At 50.3% G+C, this 22,326-nt stretch overlaps 1 long non-coding RNA gene across 1 annotated transcript; it reads right to left on the bottom strand.

The window, feature by feature from the left end:
* Nucleotides 1–667: 667 nt before the first annotated feature.
* LOC137459711 (uncharacterized) lies at nt 668–3,690 on the bottom strand. The gene is made up of 4 exons (XR_010992462.1): nt 3,538–3,690; nt 3,257–3,413; nt 1,732–1,893; nt 668–1,638 (listed from the first exon to the last, which is right to left on the bottom strand). It is a non-coding gene; the product is annotated as an uncharacterized lncRNA (long non-coding RNA).
* Nucleotides 3,691–22,326: the final 18,636 nt, after the last annotated feature.

The following is a 22,326-nucleotide window of genomic DNA, read 5'->3' as shown; positions in this document are numbered from 1 at the left end:
CGGGCCTTTGATCTAATCCTCAACAGCCACCAGTGACACCAGAATGGGGAGAAATGCCATTTCCCCGATAGATGGAGTCACCTGCTCAGACAGCAAAAAGCAGTCTCGGGGACAGGAGGCTCTTGGCAACAGCCAGCCTGCTCTTCTGACCCGAGTGCCACAGAAGGGTATAAGAGTAGATCACCTTGAAGGCCACCGCACGGACCGCAGAGGACATTCAGGTGCTCGTGCCTAACAGAAAAGATGTGTGAAAAGCAGGTGTTGCATCACTAACCTAATGTCCCTCTGTGACCAGGGGACCTTCATCCCAATCCCATCATGGGGTGGAAAAGATTTCCTGCTGGTCGCTGTAAGGCAGGACTTTAACGCTTTCCCTAGCAAGTTTCTCTGAAAAGAAAATGGGGAATGAGACTTGAAGGAGTAAGGAGGAGATGAAGAAGATGGACTGTAGCACAGGCCATCTCACCAGCTACAGACATTTTCCCCTGCCCATGTGCTCTGTGGACTAAGAAGAGTTCCCTTCTTTTGGCGTGAAAGCACTGGCTTCAATGAAAGAGCTGGCTCCTCCTGAAGGGCAAGTATGAATGGAGCTCTCAAAGTACCACACTTCAGAGCCTCCTACTTGCTAGCACTAAGACAACTGTTCATGTAGAACGACTGGCCACTCACTTCAACAAACCCCACAGAACTGGCTCCTATCAACTCTCCAGAAGACACTGCTGCACTAGCTTGGCTGCCTGACCGGCTCAGTTCAGGTGGCTTAGGATCTCACAGAGAGTACCACAAGAACTGAGTGCCGCAAGAAGGGGCCGCTTATTCGACCAATTTGATCAGCGGAATCCAACTTTATTGAGCATCAGACACATCTTATATACAGTCTGCTATAATTATGCCCACTTGGCAACATACTATTGGTTGCTCTCTAAAAGGTTACATCATTGTTTTCACAACTCGGTGGAATTCTTCTATCAGGTCTAATTGCTCTCTTCCCCAGATCTCGCCTCCTCCTTATCTTGCTTGCCTCCCATCTCAGAGGCAGCTGGACTTCAGCATACCAAGCAATCAGCACTTTCTCACATCTCTTACTCCGCCACTATATTATCACAGAGAATTCTTCAAGGCCTGAATTGCACAGGCGTTCCTGGGACCCAAGGCCCCTCTTGCTCAAAACAATCCTCAACAACTGAGGGGACTGCAATCTTTGCAGCTTCAACTTTCCTTCTCTGCTACTTCTTTTTTCAGATGGATTTTTTTTCAAAGGGACTGCTGGACAGCAGAACAGGATGGATGGCTGGGCCCCAAGAGCGGTGGGGAACAGAGTTAAACCCAGCTGGTGGCTGGCCCGGCAGAAGTGGTGTTCCCCAGCACACAGAGGTGAGAGAGTGTCCCCAGAGAAGGGCCACAAAGCTGGTGAAGGGTCTGGATAACAAGTCTTATGAGGAGTGGCTGAAGGAACTGGGACTGTTTAATCTGCAGAAGAGGAAGCTGCGGGAATTAAGGTGTGGTCTGGCTTCAGCTCTCAACTAGTTCCACGTTGAACAAGAACAGCTTGTACTCACAGAAGGCACTGGCTGCTTGGGTTCAAGGTTCCTGTAGAGCTCAGGCTATCTCTCTTCTTTAGTGAGGTCATTCTCTCACCTAGGCAGAGAGAAGAAAATGCAGCTATAAAATTAGACCACTGGAATCGTGAGACTCGTTCTGTGTGCGACTCCAGGAGAATCCAAACCTAACCTTGGAGCTGCCCTTAAGAGCTCCTCTTTGGAAAACTCTCGCTGCCGGGCCCCACAAACCCCACACCCTCTGTCAGCAAACCGGATGTACGAGCTGAAGAGTGTCAACAGAAACCGTACGTGGACAGCTCAGGAAAATCCTGCCAGTCCCAGCACACCAGACCTGGAATGATCAAAGAAAGTCTGTTAACAACTGTCTGTGTGTCTGCTCATAGCTTGAGGAGTAACAGAGCAGGAACAATTCTCAAAAGGTTTTCACTGCATTCCTAGGGCACTTGAAGGATTGCCCTGGCTGTAGTTAATACCTAGAAATTCCTATCAAAATCTTTGCAGCACAGCAAGGAAACTAAAACAACCAACAAAGCACAGACTACTTTATATTATCAAGCAGGAACTTGAAATCCTACTGGAATTGTGGGGTTTTTATGACAAATTGTGATGAATATACTGGTGATCTATGTTTAAAATTATAAGACTTAGAGTGCCCTGGGATTAAGGGTCAGGATCTTGTGAGGCCTGTTTTGAGAGCAAAGGGAAAGAAACATATCTTGCAGACTTGCAAGGATACTGTCTGGTTAGTTGGACACATCACGGCTGAGGCAGAGCTTATCTTAAAGATAAACATTCAGACCTAGGAATTTGTTTTCTTCAGATAAGAAGCCTGCAAAATTGTGCACGTGAGAAAATGGATACATTGACCCTTACCACCCGAATGTGGGGAGAAGGGATTTGACCGCCTACTCTAAGACTCATTATCACATGCCTGCCTTCTGTTTAGCATAAGTTTGCTTATGTAGATGATGTAACTATAGAAGATGAAGAAAACTATTGTAAGGCTGCTGTGGAGGTGGAGTTTTGTCCCCTCTCAAGCCCAGCGCGCTGCTTTGCTTGCCTTTTATTGCACTTTATTCCCTTTTTATGATCTTTTAGTGCCAATAAAACTGTTACCAAAAACTTTTACCTGGAGTCATCTATAACGCAAATTATTCCTGTTCTTTTTTCCTTCTTTTGGTGTTGTACCACCTAGTACACATTCACCACCTAACCGAACGTCACAGTTGTGATTCAAAGCCAAGCAAGACAAAGTGTATCGAGGGAAAGAAAAGAGAGAGAAAGCTAAAGAGTTCTCCTCCTCTTCACTTTTCCCCTTGAGAGATCCAACACTACAGGAAGGCAGGCCTGAATTTCATGAGCTCTGGGATTCAGATGAGCTCGGGAAATCATTTGGTTTGCACTTCACAGCTGTACACACACAGCTGTGTTCAGCTGTAGAACAACCTCCTTGCAACATGAAATACAGGCTTCCGAAACTGGAGCGTCTGTCCCACTGAGACTTCCACGACCCTGTGTCCAAACCCTACTGACATGTCAATTCAATTGTTCACAGCTTTTACCACAGGTCACTCTTAGCACCTGAGTTTCTGAGCCTAGATGAGACATCCTGCTGTCTGGCTCTGAGCTCAGGAGAACATGCCAAGCTGCTGGCTACCTGCAGACATCACATTGCTAGGACTGAATTGGCTCACCTTTATCTTTCCAACAGGCAGCGCCTCTCTGAATGCTGGATTCACATGAGTGTGCCTAAGGCAGATGACACAAGCAGGCTCTGTGGCCGGCACAGCCCTGAGGGCACTCGCCAGCTAGCAAACAAGCATCACACAGCAGGATGTGGGGGGAAGACAACTGGAAGGGGGAAAGTGAGAAAACTCAGGGGTAGGAATAATAGTAATACCAATAATAAGAGCAATAATAACAATAGCAGAAGTCCTAAGGAGGATAAGGAATGGAAATTAAGGCTATTGCTCACCATCAGCTGAGTGAGGTCAATCCAGTCCTGGAGAGTAGTCCACCGGCCAACCTGCCCTCCAGTCTTCTGGCTGAGCATGTGACATAGCCTTGCTAAATTAGAAAATCCTTGCTGAATATGCAATGCGCTCAGTGGGAATTAAAACATCCCTGCATTATCAACGCTGTTTGCAGCACAAACCCAAACCCAAACCCACCCCGAGACACCCCCAGCTCCCACGGGAGCCTGCAGAGACCTCCCAAAGGGTCCGTCGGAGGTGCCCAGCTGCCTCTCCACGACCCTTGATCCTTTCAGATGGCCCCACCAGAACTTTACATATCCCCAGACCCTTTTAGGTGCCCCCAGACCTCCTCCGTCACCCCCAAAAGCCCTGCCGATGGCCCCAGACCACCTTCAGACGCCGGAAGGAACACACCTGGGAGTCCCGGGCCGGCAGCGACACCGGAAACCGCACTGCAAGCTCCCTGAATGCGCCAGGACCCCTTGCCCCGCCAAAGGACGGCGGTTCACAGGCACCCTGGGGCACAGAACGGCATCATGCGCCGAATCAGGGCTCTCCGCGACCGGTCCGGCTCCAAAGCTGCTCTGCACGGCGCCCGCCCCCCCGGCCAGAAAAGCGGGGCGCAGCCCGCGAGGAGGGCGCGTGCACGGGACCGGACCCGCTGCGGCGCAGGCGCCGTATCCATAGCGACGACCGGGACGCTGCACCTCTGGCGCGAGCAGAGCCGGGCTAGGGCGCAGGCGCCGTATCCATAGCGACCACCGGGACGCTGCCCCCCTGGCGCGAGCAGAGCCGGGCTAGGGCGTAGGCGCTGGATCCATAGCGACGCTCGAGTCAAGCTCTCCGCTCTCCGCTCTTCCCCTAAGAATTTTCGAGCATTCAGCGCAGTTAGGCTGCAGAAATTAGCTCCCCCGGGGCGGCACACGCCGCGGCACGGCAGCACTGGCCTTAGAGACAAAGCTGTCTTTGATCTGGGTACCAGCTGCAGCTCTCAGCAGTGCCTAGCTGCAGAGCAATGGCCTGCACCTTCATCCTGATCCAGGTGGAGAGAGAACTGCCAGGAACACAGCTTCTCTGCTACGGTTGCAGCATCCCCAGGGGCCGAGCGCAGCCTTGCTGTTAGTGAGGAACACAGCCCCTGTGAGAAGCTTCTGGGGTCAGGGGACAAACAAGGGGTTTTCCACACTGGAAACAAGGGAAGTCTCTTTGCCACCCCCTTTGCCACCACCCCTAACCCTAACCCCCTAACCCCAACCCCCTAACCCTACGTCTGCCGGCCCCTGCACCCTCACCCTGGTGCTGTCCACGACGCAAACCCTAAACCCCCTGACCACCACACTATCGTTAACCCCGACCCCAAACGCAATCCTCACCCGGACCCTAAGTTGCCCATCCGCCCCTTTGCCCATCCGCCCCTTCCCCTAATCTCCGCCTGAATAATCTCTCCTCCCTACCTCCATACTCACAAATGCTATTACTGGGCATTTAGAAAGCTTTAGCTAGCACCCCTGTCCTTCTCCTCACTTACCTGCAAAGGCTTCTAGCATGTAAAAACAAATTGCACATACTACAACACACAGTTTAGAAATATGCCATGTTCTTCCCTTAGGCAGGGGACCTTCCTTCATTTGTTTTCAGAAGGATGTTGCTACTTCCTTGCCCTGCTTTTGTTTCTTAGTTTATTAGTACTAGAAACCATATACGCATCCTACACCAAACCACAATGAAGTGCAACAACGACTAATGCTGCAGATTCCGTGACTGGCCGTGCTCCCATTGACACCTTTCGCTTCGTCCGTCTCTGGCCACGCTCCTCGCGAAGACGTGGAACCGCAGATCGGGACTCCCGCTCGCTTCGCAGCTATTTTCTACGTCTCAGTCGTGCCCCTTCTCACTCGCACGCTCAAAGCATCAACAGAGTGTCAAACATAGGAGGAACCTCCCCTGCCTCCACACAAGCCCTCCTACAATTCATTACGTCCCTAAGGGACACAGGCTTTAGGACCAACACTGTCAGTTTACAAGGTTCAGTGGCAACATTGTCAGTTCACAGGGTTCAACAGCAACACCATGAGTTTACAGGTTTCAGCAGCAACACAGACCGTTTACAGAGTTCAGCGGCAACACTTTCACTTTACAGAGTACAACGGCAACACAGTCTGTTTACAGAGTTCAGCGGCGACACTGTCAGTTTACAGAGTTCAGCGGCGACACTGTCAGTTTACAGAGTTCAGCGGCGACACTGTCAGTTTACAGAGTTCAACCGCCACACAGTCCACTTACAGAGTTCAACAGCAACACTGTCCGCTCACAGAGTTCGGCAGCAACACTTTCAGCTTACAGAGTTCAGCGGCAACACAGTAGACTTACAGAGTTCGGCGGAAGCACAGTCCGCTTACAGAGTTCAGCGGCAACGCTTTCAGTTTACAGAGTTCGGCGGCAACACAGTAGACTTACAGAGTTCGGCGGCAACGCTTTCAGTTTACAGAGTTCGGCGGCAACACAGTAGACTTACAGAGTTCGGCAGCAACACTTTCAGCTTACAGAGTTCGGCGGCAGCACAGTCCGCTTACAGAGTTCAGCGGCAACGCTTTCAGTTTACAGAGTTCGGCGGCAACACGGTTTGTTACCGCTGAGCGTGGGAAGGAGCTTAGCCAGCTTCTGTACAGAAGGCTTTCCATTCTAATAAAAGACAGAAAACCAGACACGCCCAAGTCAGAGAATACTTAAAAACCCTACAACGCATGCAAAGGAAAAAGCGTTCCTTGCATATTAGACAGACACGCTGCAAGCTTACGTATTCCGCAACCCCGTGGAGCTCGTTTCAAAGCCCCTTTTCGGGCAGATGAATACCACACTTCCACACCTCTTAAACAAGAGGGCCGTGGAGCTGGAGGAGAGGGGTCAGGGTTAGCTGGCCTACTAGGGGTCATAATCCCCTCCAAGAACATACAGGCATTTCAAACCTTCTAGGTTGATACAGAAGAACCCCAGAGAGCAGAAGAGGCTTGGACTTACCTGGAGGGGAACCCAAGGACATCCAAAAAGCCGAGCAGAGAGCCGACCTCAACGGAGCCGCCGAGGGGAACTGAGCCCGGCCGAGCCCAGTCTAAAGTAGCCGGGCTTGACGGAGCCGACATCTGTCTAGGGAAAGAAAATGCTCTCTCTTTACTGACCAGTCCTACGCATACAATTACTAGCCACACACCCATTCACAACTTTCGCTTCGTCCGTCTCTGGCCACGCTCCTCGCAAAGACGTGGAACCGCAGATCGGGACTCCCGCTCGCTTCGTAGCTACTTTCTACGTCTCTGCCGTGCCTGCTCTCACCCACACGCTCAAACATCAACAGGGTGTCTAACATAGGAGGAACCTCCCCTGCCTCCACACAAGCCATCCTACAATTCATTACATCCCTAAGGGACACAGAGTTCGGCAGCCCCACAGTTTGTTAGCTTACAGCGTTTGGCAGCCCCACAGTGAGTTTACAGCGTTCGGCAGCAACACAGTTTGTTACCGCTGTGCATGGGAAGGAGCTCAGACAGCTTCTGTTCGGAAGGCTTTCCAGTCTAATAAAAGAAAGAAAAACAGACACGCCCAAATCAGTAAATATTTAATAACCCTACAACACACGCAAAGGAAAAAGCACTCCTTGTGTATGACACGGACACGCTGTAAGCTTACGTATTCCAGAACCCCGTGTAGCTCATTTCAAAGCCTCTTTTCAGACACATGAATACCACACTTCTACACCTCGTTAAACAAGAGAGCTAGAGAGTTGGAGGAGAGGGGTCAGGGTGACCTGGCCTCCTAGGGGTCTTAATCCCCTCCAAGACCATGCAGGCATTTCAAACATTCCAGGTTGATACAGAAGAACCCCAGAGAGCAGCAGAGGCATGGACTTACCTGGAGGGGAACCCAAGGACATCAAAAAAGCTGAGCAAAGAGCCAACCTTGGCAGAGCTTGGCACCACCAAGCCCCACCGAGCCCGGTCTAAAGTAGCCAGGCTTGACGGAGCCACCATCCTTCTAGGGAAAGAAAATTGTCTCTCTTTACTGACCGGTCCTACACATAGAATTACTAGCCACACGCCCGTTGACAACTTTCGCTTCGTCCATCTCTGGCCACGCTCCTCGCGAAGACGTGGAACCACAGATCGGGACTCCCGCTCGCTTCGTAGCTATTTTCTACGTCTCAGTCGTGCCCGCTCTCACTCGCACGCTCAAAGCATCAACACGGTGTCAACCATAGCAGGAACCGCCCCTGCCTCCACACAAGCCATCCTACAATTCATTACGTCCCTAAGGGACACAGGGTTTAGGACCAACACTGTCAGTTTACAAGGTTCAGCGGCAACACTGTCAGTTCACAGGGTTCAACAGCAACACCATGAGTTTACAGGTTTCAGCAGCAACACAGACCATTTACAGAGTTCAGCGGCAACACTTTCACTTTACAGAGTTCAGCGGCAACACTTTCACTTTACAGAGTACAACGGCAACACTTTCACTTTACAGAGTACAACGGCGACACAGTCTGTTTACAGAGTTCAGCGGCGACACAGTCTGTTTACAGAGTTCAGCGGCGACACAGTCTGTTTACAGAGTTCAGCGGCGACACAGTCTGTTTACAGAGTTCGGCGGCAACACAGTCCGCTTACAGAGTTCAACAGCAACGCTGTCTGCTTACAGAGTTCGGCAGCAACACTTTCAGCTTACAGAGTTCGGCAGCAACACTTTCAGCTTACAGAGTTCGGCAGCAACACTTTCAGCTTACAGAGTTCGGCGGCAGCACAGTCCGCTTACAGAGTTCAGCGGCAACGCTTTCAGTTTACAGAGTTCGGCGGCAACACGGTTTGTTACCGCTGAGCGTGGGAAGGAGCTTAGCCAGCTTCTGTACAGAAGGCTTTCCATTCTAATAAAAGACAGAAAACCAGACACGCCCAAGTCAGAGAATACTTAAAAACCCTACAACGCACGCAAAGGAAAAAGCGTTCCTTGCATATTAGACAGACACGCTGCAAGCTTACGTATTCCGCAACCCCGTGGAGCTCGTTTCAAAGCCCCTTTTCGGGCAGATGAATACCACACTTCCACACCTCTTAAACAAGAGGGCCGTGGAGCTGGAGGAGAGGGGTCAGGGTTAGCTGGCCTACTAGGGGTCATAATCCCCTCCAAGAACATACAGGCATTTCAAACCTTCTAGGTTGATACAGAAGAACCCCAGAGAGCAGAAGAGGCTTGGACTTACCTGGAGGGGAACCCAAGGACATCCAAAAAGCCGAGCAGAGAGCCAACCTCAACGGAGCCGCCGAGGGGAACTGAGCCCGGCCGAGCCCAGTCTAAAGTAGCCGGGCTTGACGGAGCCGACATCTGTCTAGGGAAAGAAAATGCTCTCTCTTTACTGACCAGTCCTACGCATACAATTACTAGCCACACACCCATTCACAACTTTCGCTTCGTCCGTCTCTGGCCACGCTCCTCGCGAAGACGTGGAACCGCAGATCGGGACTCCCGCTCGCTTCGTAGCTACTTTCTACGTCCCTGCCGTGCCTGCTCTCACCCACACGCTCAAATATCAACAGGGTGTCTAACATAGGAGGAACCTCCCCTGCCTCCACACAAGCCATCCTACAATTCATTACATCCCTAAGGGACACAGAGTTCGGCAGCCCCACAGTTTGTTAGCTTACAGCGTTCGGCAGCCCCACAGTGAGTTTACAGCGTTCGGCAGCAACACAGTTTGTTACCGCTGTGCATGGGAAGGAGCTCAGACAGCTTCTGTTCGGAAGGCTTTCCAGTCTAATAAAAGAAAGAAAAACAGACACGCCCAAATCAGTAAATATTTAATAACCCTACAACACACGCAAAGGAAAAAGCACTCCTTGTGTATGACACGGACACGCTGTAAGCTTACGTATTCCAGAACCCCGTGTAGCTCATTTCAAAGCCTCTTTTCAGACACATGAATACCACACTTCTACACCTCGTTAAACAAGAGAGCTAGAGAGTTGGAGGAGAGGGGTCAGGGTGACCTGGCCTCCTAGGGGTCTTAATCCCCTCCAAGACCATGCAGGCATTTCAAACATTCCAGGTTGATACAGAAGAACCCCAGAGAGCAGCAGAGGCATGGACTTACCTGGAGGGGAACCCAAGGACATCAAAAAAGCTGAGCAAAGAGCCAACCTTGGCAGAGCTTGGCACCACCAAGCCCCACCGAGCCCGGTCTAAAGTAGCCAGGCTTGACGGAGCCACCATCCTTCTAGGGAAAGAAAATTGTCTCTCTTTACTGACCGGTCCTACACATACAGTTACTAGCCACACGCCCGTTGACAACTTTCGCTTCGTCCATCTCTGGCCACGCTCCTCGCGAAGACGTGGAACCACAGATCAGGACTCCCGCTCGCTTCGTAGCTATTTTCTACGTCTCAGTCGTGCCCGCTCTCACTCGCACACTCAAAGCATCAACAGGGTGTCAACCATAGCAGGAACCTCCCCTGCCTCCACACAAGCCATCCTACAATTCATTACGTCCCTAAGGGACACAGGCTTTAGGACCAACACTGTCAGTTTACAAGGTTCAGCAGCAACACTGTCAGTTCACAGGGTTCAACAGCAACACCATGAGTTTACAGGTTTCAGCAGCAACACAGACCGTTTACAGAGTTCAGCGGCAACACTTTCACTTTACAGAGTACAACGGCAACACTTTCACTTTACAGAGAACAACGGCGACACAGTCTGTTTACAGAGTTCAGCGGCGACACTGTCAGTTTACAGAGTTCAGCGGCGACACTGTCAGTTTACAGAGTTCAGCGGCGACACTGTCAGTTTACAGAGTTCAACAGCAACGCTGTCCGCTTACAGAGTTCGGCAGCAACACTTTCAGCTTACAGAGTTCGGCAGCAACACTTTCAGCTTACAGAGTTCGGCGGCAGCACAGTCCGCTTACAGAGTTCAGCGGCAACGCTTTCAGTTTACAGAGTTCGGCGGCAACACGGTTTGTTACCGCTGAGCGTGGGAAGGAGCTTAGCCAGCTTCTGTACAGAAGGCTTTCCATTCTAATAAAAGACAGAAAACCAGACACGCCCAAGTCAGAGAATACTTAAAAACCCTACAACGCACGCAAAGGAAAAAGCGTTCCTTGCATATTAGACAGACACGCTGCAAGCTTACGTATTCCGCAACCCCGTGGAGCTCGTTTCAAAGCCCCTTTTCGGGCAGATGAATACCACACTTCCACACCTCTTAAACAAGAGGGCCGTGGAGCTGGAGGAGAGGGGTCAGGGTTAGCTGGCCTACTAGAGGTCATAATCCCCTCCAAGAACATACAGGCATTTCAAACCTTCTAGGTTGATACAGAAGAACCCCAGAGAGCAGAAGAGGCTTGGACTTACCTGGAGGGGAACCCAAGGACATCCAAAAAGCCGAGCAGAGAGCCGACCTCAACGGAGCCGCCGAGGGGAACTGAGCCCGGCCGAGCCCAGTCTAAAGTAGCCGGGCTTGACGGAGCCGACATCTGTCTAGGGAAAGAAAATGCTCTCTCTTTACTGACCAGTCCTACGCATACAATTACTAGCCACACACCCATTCACAACTTTCGCTTCGTCCGTCTCTGGCCACGCTCCTCGCAAAGACGTGGAACCGCAGATCGGGACTCCCGCTCGCTTCGTAGCTACTTTCTACGTCTCTGCCGTGCCTGCTCTCACCCACACGCTCAAACATCAACAGGGTGTCTAACATAGGAGGAACCTCCCCTGCCTCCACACAAGCCATCCTGCAATTCATTACATCCCTAAGGGACACAGAGTTCGGCAGCCCCACAGTTTGTTAGCTTACAGCGTTTGGCAGCCCCACAGTGAGTTTACAGCGTTCGGCAGCAACACAGTTTGTTACCGCTGTGCATGGGAAGGAGCTCAGACAGCTTCTGTTCGGAAGGCTTTCCAGTCTAATAAAAGAAAGAAAAACAGACACGCCCAAATCAGTAAATATTTAATAACCCTACAACACACGCAAAGGAAAAAGCACTCCTTGTGTATGACACGGACACGCTGTAAGCTTACGTATTCCAGAACCCCGTGTAGCTCATTTCAAAGCCTCTTTTCAGACACATGAATACCACACTTCTACACCTCGTTAAACAAGAGAGCTAGAGAGTTGGAGGAGAGGGGTCAGGGTGAGCTGGCCTCCTAGGGGTCTTAATCCCCTCCAAGACCATGCAGGCATTTCAAACATTCCAGGTTGATACAGAAGAACCCCAGAGAGCAGCAGAGGCATGGACTTACCTGGAGGGGAACCCAAGGACATCAAAAAAGCTGAGCAAAGAGCCAACCTTGGCAGAGCTTGGCACCACCAAGCCCCACCGAGCCCGGTCTAAAGTAGCCAGGCTTGACGGAGCCACCATCCTTCTAGGGAAAGAAAATTGTCTCTCTTTACTGACCGGTCCTACACATACAATTACTAGCCACACGCCCGTTGACAACTTTCGCTTCGTCCATCTCTGGCCACGCTCCTCGCGAAGACGTGGAACCACAGATCGGGACTCCCGCTCGCTTCGTAGCTATTTTCTACGTCTCAGTCGTGCCCGCTCTCACTCGCACGCTCAAAGCATCAACACGGTGTCAACCATAGCAGGAACCGCCCCTGCCTCCACACAAGCCATCCTACAATTCATTACGTCCCTAAGGGACACAGGGTTTAGGACCAACACTGTCAGTTTACAAGGTTCAGCGGCAACACTGTCAGTTCACAGGGTTCAACAGCAACACCATGAGTTTACAGGTTTCAGCAGCAACACAGACCATTTACAGAGTTCAGCGGCAACACTTTCACTTTACAGAGTTCAGCGGCAACACTTTCACTTTACAGAGTACAACGGCAACACTTTCACTTTACAGAGTACAACGGCAACACAGTCTGTTTACACAGTTCAGCGGCGACACAGTCTGTTTACAGAGTTCAGCGGCGACACAGTCTGTTTACAGAGTTCAGCGGCGACACAGTCTGTTTACAGAGTTCAACTGCCACACAGTCCACTTACAGAGTTTGGCGGCAACACAGTCCGCTTACAGAGTTCAACAGCAACGCTGTCTGCTTACAGAGTTCGGCAGCAACACTTTCAGCTTACAGAGTTCGGCAGCAACACTTTCAGCTTACAGAGTTCGGCGGCAGCACAGTCCGCTTACAGAGTTCAGCGGCAACGCTTTCAGTTTACAGAGTTCGGCGGCAACACGGTTTGTTACCGCTGAGCGTGGGAAGGAGCTTAGCCAGCTTCTGTACAGAAGGCTTTCCATTCTAATAAAAGACAGAAAACCAGACACGCCCAAGTCAGAGAATACTTAAAAACCCTACAACGCACGCAAAGGAAAAAGCGTTCCTTGCATATTAGACAGACACGCTGCAAGCTTACGTATTCCGCAACCCCGTGGAGCTCGTTTCAAAGCCCCTTTTCGGGCAGATGAATACCACACTTCCACACCTCTTAAACAAGAGGGCCGTGGAGCTGGAGGAGAGGGGTCAGGGTTAGCTGGCCTACTAGGGGTCATAATCCCCTCCAAGAACATACAGGCATTTCAAACCTTCTAGGTTGATACAGAAGAACCCCAGAGAGCAGAAGAGGCTTGGACTTACCTGGAGGGGAACCCAAGGACATCCAAAAAGCCGAGCAGAGAGCCAACCTCAACGGAGCCGCCGAGGGGAACTGAGCCCGGCCGAGCCCAGTCTAAAGTAGCCGGGCTTGACGGAGCCGACATCTGTCTAGGGAAAGAAAATGCTCTCTCTTTACTGACCAGTCCTACGCATACAATTACTAGCCACACACCCATTCACAACTTTCGCTTCGTCCGTCTCTGGCCACGCTCCTCGCGAAGACGTGGAACTGCAGATCGGGACTCCCGCTCGCTTCGTAGCTACTTTCTACGTCTCTGCCGTGCCTGCTCTCACCCACACGCTCAAACATCAACAGGGTGTCAAACATAGGAGGAACCTCCCCTGCCTCCACACAAGCCATCCTACAATTCATTACATCCCTAAGGGACACAGCGCTCGGCAGCCCCACAGTTTGTTAGCTTACAGCGTTCAGCAGCCCCACAGTTTGTTAGCTTACAGCGTTTGGCAGCCCCACAGTGAGTTTACAGCGTTCGGCAGCAACACAGTTTGTTACCGCTGTGCATGGGGAGGAGCTCAGACAGCTTCTGTTCGGAAGGCTTTCCAGTCTAATAAAAGAAAGAAAAACAGACACGCCCAAATCAGTAAATATTTGATAACCCTACAACACACGCAAAGGAAAAAGCACTCCTTGTGTATGACACGGACACGCTGTAAGCTTACGTATTCCAGAACCCCATGTAGCTCATTTCAAAGCCTCTTTTCAGACACATGAATACCACACTTCTACACCTCGTTAAACAAGAGAGCTAGGGAGTTGGAGGAGAGGGGTCAGGGTGAGCTGGCCTCCTAGGGGTCTTAATCCCCTCCAAGACCATGCAGGCATTTCAAACATTCCAGGTTGATACAGAAGAACCCCAGAGAGCAGCAGAGGCATGGACTTACCTGGAGGGGAACCCAAGGACATCAAAAAAGCTGAGCAAAGAGCCAACCTTGGCAGAGCTTGGCACCACCAAGCCCCACCGAGCCCGGTCTAAAGTAGCCAGGCTTGACGGAGCCACCATCCTTCTAGGGAAAGAAAATTGTCTCTCTTTACTGACCGGTCCTACACATACAATTACTAGCCACACGCCCGTTGACAACTTTCGCTTTGTCCATCTCTGGCCACGCTCCTCGCGAAGACGTGGAACCACAGATCGGGACTCCCGCTCGCTTCGTAGCTATTTTCTACTTCTCAGTCGTGCCCGCTCTCACTCGCACGCTCAAAGCATCAACAGGGTGTCAACCATAGCAGGAACCGCCCCTGCCTCCACACAAGCCATCCTACAATTCATTACGTCCCTAAGGGACACAGGGTTTAGGACCAACACTGTCAGTTTACAAGGTTCAGCGGCAACACTGTCAGTTCACAGGGTTCAACAGCAACACCATGAGTTTACAGGTTTCAGCAGCAACACAGACCGTTTACAGAGTTCAGCGGCAACACTTTCACTTTACAGAGTTCAGCGGCAACACTTTCACTTTACAGAGTACAACGGCAACACTTTCACTTTACAGAGTACAACGGCAACACAGTCTGTTTACACAGTTCAGCGGTGACACAGTCTGTTTACAGAGTTCAGCGGCGACACAGTCTGTTTACAGAGTTCAGCGGCGACACAGTCTGTTTACAGAGTTCAGCGGCGACACAGTCTGTTTACAGAGTTCAACTGCCACACAGTCCACTTACAGAGTTTGGCGGCAACACAGTCCGCTTACAGAGTTCAACAGCAACGCTGTCCGCTTACAGAGTTCGGCAGCAACACTTTCAGCTTACAGAGTTCGGCAGCAACACTTTCAGCTTACAGAGTTCGGCGGCAGCACAGTCCGCTTACAGAGTTCAGCGGCAACGCTTTCAGTTTACAGAGTTCGGCGGCAACACGGTTTGTTACCGCTGAGCGTGGGAAGGAGCTTAGCCAGCTTCTGTTCAGAAGGCTTTCCATTCTAATAAAAGACAGAAAACCAGACACGCCCAAGTCAGAGAATACTTAAAAACCCTACAACGCACGCAAAGGAAAAAGCGTTCCTTGCATATTAGACAGACACGCTGCAAGCTTACGTATTCCGCAACCCCGTGGAGCTCGTTTCAAAGCCCCTTTTCGGGCAGATGAATACCACACTTCCACACCTCTTAAACAAGAGGGCCGTGGAGTTGGAGGAGAGGGGTCAGGGTTAGCTGGCCTACTAGGGGTCATAATCCCCTCCAAGAACATACAGGCATTTCAAACCTTCTAGGTTGATACAGAAGAACCCCAGAGAGCAGAAGAGGCTTGGACTTACCTGGAGGGGAACCCAAGGACATCCAAAAAGCCGAGCAGAGAGCCGACCTCAACGGAGCCGCCGAGGGGAACTGAGCCCGGCCGAGCCCAGTCTAAAGTAGCCGGGCTTGACGGAGCCGACATCCTTCTAGGGAAAGAAAATGCTCTCTCTTTACTGACCGGTCCTACACATGCAATTACTAGCCACACGCCCGTTGACAACTTTCGTCGTCCGTCTCTGGCCACGCTCCTCGCAAAGACGTGGAACCGCAGATCGGGACTCCCGCTCGCTTCGTAGGTATTTCCTACGTCTCAGTCTTGCACACGCTCCCATTCACAACTTTCACTTCGTCCGTCTCTGGCCACGCTCCTCGCGAAGACGTGGAACCGCAGATCGGGACTCCCACTCGCTTCGTAGGTACTTCCTACGTCTCTGCCGTGCCCGCTCTCACCCACACGCTCAAACATCAACAGGGTGTCAAACATAGGAGGAACCTCCCCTGCCTCCACACAAGCCATCCTACAATTCATTACGTCCTTAAGGGACACAGAGTTCAGCAGCCGCACAGCTTGATAGCTTACAGAGTTCAGCAGCCGCACAGTTTGATAGCTTACAGAGTTCAGCAGCCGCACAGTTAGTTTACAGAGTTCAGCAGCCACACAGTTTGTTAGTTTACAGAGTTCGGCAGCCGCACAGTTTGTTAGTTTACAGAGTTTGGCAGCCGCACAGTTTGATAGTTTACAGAGTTCGGCAGCCGCACAGTTTGATAGTTTACAGAGTTCGGCAGCCGCACAGTTTGTTTGTTTACAGAGTTCGGCAGCAGCACAGTGAGTTTACAGCGTTCGGCAGCAGCACAGTGAGTTTACAGCGTTCGGCAGCAACACAGTTTGTTACCGCTGTGCATGGGAAGGAGCTCAGACAGCTTCTGTTCGGAAGGCTTTCCAGTCTAATAAAAGAAAGAAAAACAGACACGCCCAAATCAGTAAATATTTAATAACCCTACAACACACGCAAAGGAAAAAGCACTCCTTGTGTATGACACGGACACGCTGTAAGCTTACGTATTCCAGAACCCCATGTAGCTCATTTCAAAGCCTCTTTTCAGACACATGAATACCACACTTCTACACCTCGTTAAACAAGAGAGCTAGGGAGTTGGAGGAGAGGGGTCAGGGTGAGCTGGCCTCCTAGGGGTCTTAATCCCCTCCAAGACCATGCAGGCATTTCAAACATTCCAGGTTGATACAGAAGAACCCCAGAGAGCAGCAGAGGCTTGGACTTACCTGGAGGGGAACCCAAGGACATCAAAAAAGCTGAGCAAAGAGCCAACCTTGGCAGAGCCTGGCACCACCAAGAGGAGCTGAGCCCCACCAAGCCCGGTCTAAAGCAGCCAGGCTTGATGGAGCCACCATCCTTCTAGGGAAAGAAAAATGTCTCTCTTTACTGACCGGTCCTACACATACAATTATTAGCCACACACCCGTTGACAACTTTCGCTTCGTCCGTCTCTGGCCACGCTCCTCACGAAGACGTGGAACCGCAGATCGGTACTCCTGCTCGCTTCGTAGCTATTTTCTACGTCTCGGTCTTGCACACGCTCCCCGCACGCTCATAACATCAGTGTCAAACATTTAAAGTACTCTGAGGAACTTCCCCTGATTCCACACAAACCATCCTACAATTCATTAAGATCTCAAGGGATCCATTTCACAGAGCGCACCGTTGTTTCACAGAGCGCACCGTTGTTTCACAGAGCGCACCGTTGTTTCACAGAGCGCACCGTTGTTTCACAGAGCGCACCGTTGTTTCACAGAGCGCACCGTTGTTTCACAGAGCGCACCGTTGTTTCACAGAGCGCACCGTTGTTTCACAGAGCGCACCGTTGTTTCACAGAGCGCACCGTTGTTTCACAGAGCGCACCGTTGTTTCACAGAGCGCACCGTTGTTTCACAGAGCGCACCGTTGTTTCACAGAGCGCACCGTTGTTTCACAGAGCGCACCGTTGTTTCACAGAGCGCACCGTTGTTTCACAGAGCGCACCGTTGTTTCACAGAGCGCACCGTTGTTTCACAGAGCGCACCGTTGTTTCACAGAGCGCACCGTTGTTTCACAGAGCGCACCGTTGTTTCACAGAGCGCACCGTTGTTTCACAGAGCGCACCGTTGTTTCACAGAGCGCACCGTTGTTTCACAGAGCGCACCGTTGTTTCACAGAGCGCACCGTTGTTTCACAGAGCGCACCGTTGTTTCACAGAGCGCACCGTTGTTTCACAGAGCGCACCGTTGTTTCACAGAGCGCACCGTTGTTTCACAGAGCGCACCGTTGTTTCACAGAGCGCACCGTTGTTTCAGAGCGCACCGTTGTTTCACAGAGCGCACCGTTGTTTCACAGAGCGCACCGTTGTTTCACAGAGCGCACCGTTGTTTCACAGAGCGCACCGTATGAGCCGCCACAGGGAACCGAGACACGCTGCCCTCTAAGACAAAAAATCAAAGTGAAAAAAAAAAGCCCTCTCTTTATAGATAGCCAAGAATGGTATTAATTGCTATGACAAAAGGCTTTGAAATCACCCCCACTGGATCTCTTCCATTAGATGCAAAAACTTCTAGAGTTGTAGAAGCACATTCTAAGTAGAACAAAATGGATATTGCAGACATACCTATAAAAGGTGTATGAATTAAAAACCAGGGACCTTCCCTTGTGTGTAATCAGGAAGGCATTTGTCATTTTTTTTTTTAATTTGTCGTGGACTTACTTGCTCTTTTGTTTTTACTTTGAACGCAAAGCCCTCTGAACAGAGCCCAGCAAAGCTGCTTCCCCATGCACGAAGGCAGGAGAAGCCCCTAACTGGGCTGCCACAATACCTTTCAAGGGGTTCTGATGGCATCTGAGATAGCGCCGAGGAGCCGAGCCGCCGAGCCGAGCCGAGGAGCCAAGCAGCCGAACCGAGCAGCCGAGCCGAGGAGCCGAGCCCCGCACCATTTCACTTCAGAGGGCCCCGCACCATTTCACTTCACATCAGCATTGCAGCGCTTCATCATTGCAGAGAGCCCCACACCATTTCATTTCACTTCAGCATTGCACCATTTCATTTCAGAGAGCCCACCGTTCCATTTCAGGTCATCGTTTCATCATTTCATTTCACAGGGCCCCACACCCTTTCATTTCAGGTCAGCATTGCAGTATTTCAGCATTTCATTTCACAGAGCCCCACACCATTTCATTTCACTTCAGCATTGCAGCATTTCATTTCACAGAGCCCCACACCATTTCATTTCACGTCAGCATTGCAGCATTTCATTTCAGAGAGCCCACCGTTTCATTTCAGGACATCGTTACATCATTTCATTTCACAGAGCCCCACACCATTTCATTTCACATCAGCATTGCAGTGCTTCATCATTGCAGAGAGCCCCACACCCTTTCATTTCAGGTCAGCATTGCAGTATTTCAGCATTTCATTTCACAGAGCCCCACACCATTTCATTTCACTTCAGCATTGCAGCATTTCATTTCACAGAGCCCCACACCATTTCATTTCACGTCAGCATGGCAGCATTTCATTTCAGAGAGCCCACCGTTTCATTTCAGGACATCGTTTCATCATTTCATTTCACAGAGCCCCACACCATTTCATTTCACATCAGCATTGCAGCGCTTCATCATTGCAGAGAGCCCCACACCATTTCATTTCACTTCAGCATTGCACCATTTCATTTCAGAGAGCCCACCGTTTCATTTCAGGTCATCGTTTCATCATTTCATTTCACAGGGCCCCACACCATTTCACTTCAGGTCACCATTGCAGCATTTCACCTCTTTTCAGTTCAGAGAGCCCCACACCATTTCATTTCAGGACAGCATTGCAGCATTTCATTTCACAGAGCCCCACACCATTTCATTTCACGTCAGCATTGCACCATTTCATTTCAGAGAGCCCACCGTTTCATTTCAGGACATCGTTTCATCATTTCATTTCACAGAGCCCCACATCATTTCATTTCACATCAGCACTGCAGCGCTTCATCATTTCAGAGAGCCCCACACCATTTCATTTCACGTCACCATTGCAGCATTTCACCTCTTTTCATTTCAGAGAGCCCCACACCGTTTCCTTTCAGGTCAGCATTGCACCATTTCATTTCAGAGAGCCCACCGTTTCATTTCAGGTCATCGTTTCATCATTTCATTTCACAGGGCCCCACACCCTTTCATTTCAGGTCAGCATTGCAGTATTTCAGCATTTCATTTCACAGAGCCCCACACCATTTCATTTCACTTCAGCATTGCAGCATTTCATTTCACAGAGCCCCACACCATTTCATTTCACGTCAGCATTGCACCATTTCATTTCGGAAAGCCCACCGTTTCATTTCAGGACATCGTTTCATCATTTCATTTCACAGAGCCCCACACCATTTCATTTCACATCAGCATTGCAGCACTTCATCATTTCAGAGAGCCCCACGCCATTTCATTTCAGGTCACCATTGCAGCATTTCACCTCTTTTCAGTTCAGAGAGCCCCACACCCTTTCATTTCAGGTCATCGTTTCATCTCGTGACGTCCCACACCTGAGCTGCCGCATGTCGTCTGTTTCTTAGTTTTTAAATAGAAACCCTTTTCCCCTCCAAACGCACACCAAAACCAAATAAAACAACAATGACCGGTCCTAAACACACAAATAGTGGCCACGCTCCCATTCACAAGTTTCACTTTTAGGTTCTTTTAGCAACTTCCTCTGCTTCCCCACAGACAATCCTACAATACATTACGTTGTTACGGGATCCCCCGATCCCACACGCTTTACCCTTATTCCTCTTTTCTGCCGAGGGGAGCCGAGCCGCCTCTCGCGTCTCTCAGAGCGCTGAGGCAACTCACCCCAAGACTAAAAATCGAACTGAAAATCTCTCCCCTTTATATTGATAGACAATAATGGTATTAATTGCAATTTGAAAAGGTTTTGAAGTCATCCCCACTGGACCTCCTCTATTAGATGCAAATGCTTCTGGAATGCAGAAGCAAATTCTAAAGTAGAGCAAAACAAATGTTGAGAACATACCTACAAAAGGTGTATCAATTAAAAACAGGGGACCTTCCTTTGTGTGTATCAAGGGACATCTGTCTTTATTATTTCTTGTTTTATTTGTTGTGGAATTATTTGTTCTTTGTTTTTAATTTGAATGGAAAGCCCTCTGAACAGAGCTTAGCAAAACTCCTTCCCCCATACACAAGGGCAACAGAGGCCCCGAAGTGGGCTGTTAACACGCCTTTTAAGGGGTTCTGATGGCAACTGAGGTGGGTCTGAGGGTATCACTGGAGAATTTGGGGCCATATGGAGGGATGTGGGGAGCCTCCAGAAGGCTCCAAGAGAATCTTTTAGTCGGACCTTTAGGGTTACTTGCCGACAGCCAACCACAACAACCAGAACAGCTACTACTACTACGGTGCCTGCCACCAGACAACCACAATCACGACAACCACCACCACCACAACAAATACTATGGCACCTGCCGCCAGCCAACCACAACCACCGCAACGGTGCCTGCTGCCAGCCAACCACAACCACGACAACCGCCAGAAAAACAGCAACTGCTACGGCGCCTGCCGCCAGCCAACCACAGCAACCACCAGAAAAACAGCAACTACTACGGCGCCTGCCACCAGCCAACCACAACCACGACAAATACCAGAACAACGACGACTACTACGGCGCTTGCCGCCAGCCAACCACAACTAGCCCTAACCATCCCACTAGAATACCCACTGGAGACCCTCCATTGGCATCCACACGCCCCTAAATTCCCTTTGGGTAGCCCCACACCCACCACAGATGCACACAGACCCCCTTAGGAGAGGTGGCAACACTGACCAGTTAGGGGGCTATCTCATGCTGCTGTGCATGGGAAGCGCCTCAGCCGGCCTCTGTTCAGAAGGTTTTTCATTCAAATTAAAAAAAAAAAAAAAAAAAAAACACACAAACAAAAAAAAACCACAAACAACCAAGCCAATGAATATTTAAAAATCCTAGAACACACACAAAGGAAAATCCATTCTTTGTGTATTATAGATATACACTGCAAGTTTACGTAACACAGAACCCCATGTAGCTCATTTCAAAGCCTCTTTTGAGACTAATTCTGTATTTCTACACCTCGTTAAACAGGACAGCTATGGAGTTGGAGGAGGGTCAGGGTTAGCTGGCCGCTTAGGGGTTTTAATCCCCTCCAAGAACATGCAGGCATTTCAAATGTTCCAGGCTGATACAGAAGAGCCCCAGAGAGCAGAGGAGGTTGACACTTACCTGGAGGAGAGCCCAAGGAAGCCAGAAAAAAGCTGAGCAAAGAGCCATCCTCAGCAGAGCCGGGCACCACCGAGGGGAGCTGAGTCCCACTGGGCTCAGTCTGAAGTAGCCAGGCTTGCAGAGCCACCATCCTTTCAGGGAAAGAAAATGCTCTCGCTTTGCTGAAAGGTCCTAAACATACAATTACTGGCCACGCTCACATTTAAAATTTTCACTTCGTGTGTCTCTGGCCATGCTTATCACAGAACTGCAGGTCAGGACTCCAACTCGCTTTGGAGATTTTTTCCTACATCTCAACCGTGCCCACGCTCAGCTGCACGCTCCACACAAACTACGTTTCTAACATTTTAAGGTCTTTTAGGAACTTCCCCTGGTTCCACGCAGATAACACTACGATACCTTAAGTTCTCAGGGGATCCCCCTGTTCCCATATGCTTGGCCCCAGCTTCCATTTTGTATAATGCAACACGGTACCACCTTTTCAGCATAGAAAATAAGCAAAAAGCCCTATTATACACACAAAAGAAAATCCACTCTGTATTACGGAAGCACACTGTATACTTATATATTTCAGAACCCC

Source organism: Melanerpes formicivorus, unplaced genomic scaffold, assembly GCF_026170545.1.
Source record: "Melanerpes formicivorus ecotype bairdi unplaced genomic scaffold, bMelFor1.0.p_v2 SCAF_400, whole genome shotgun sequence".
NCBI classification, from domain to species: Eukaryota; Metazoa; Chordata; class Aves; order Piciformes; family Picidae; genus Melanerpes; species Melanerpes formicivorus.
This window is presented reverse-complemented; position numbering and strand designations above follow the sequence as displayed.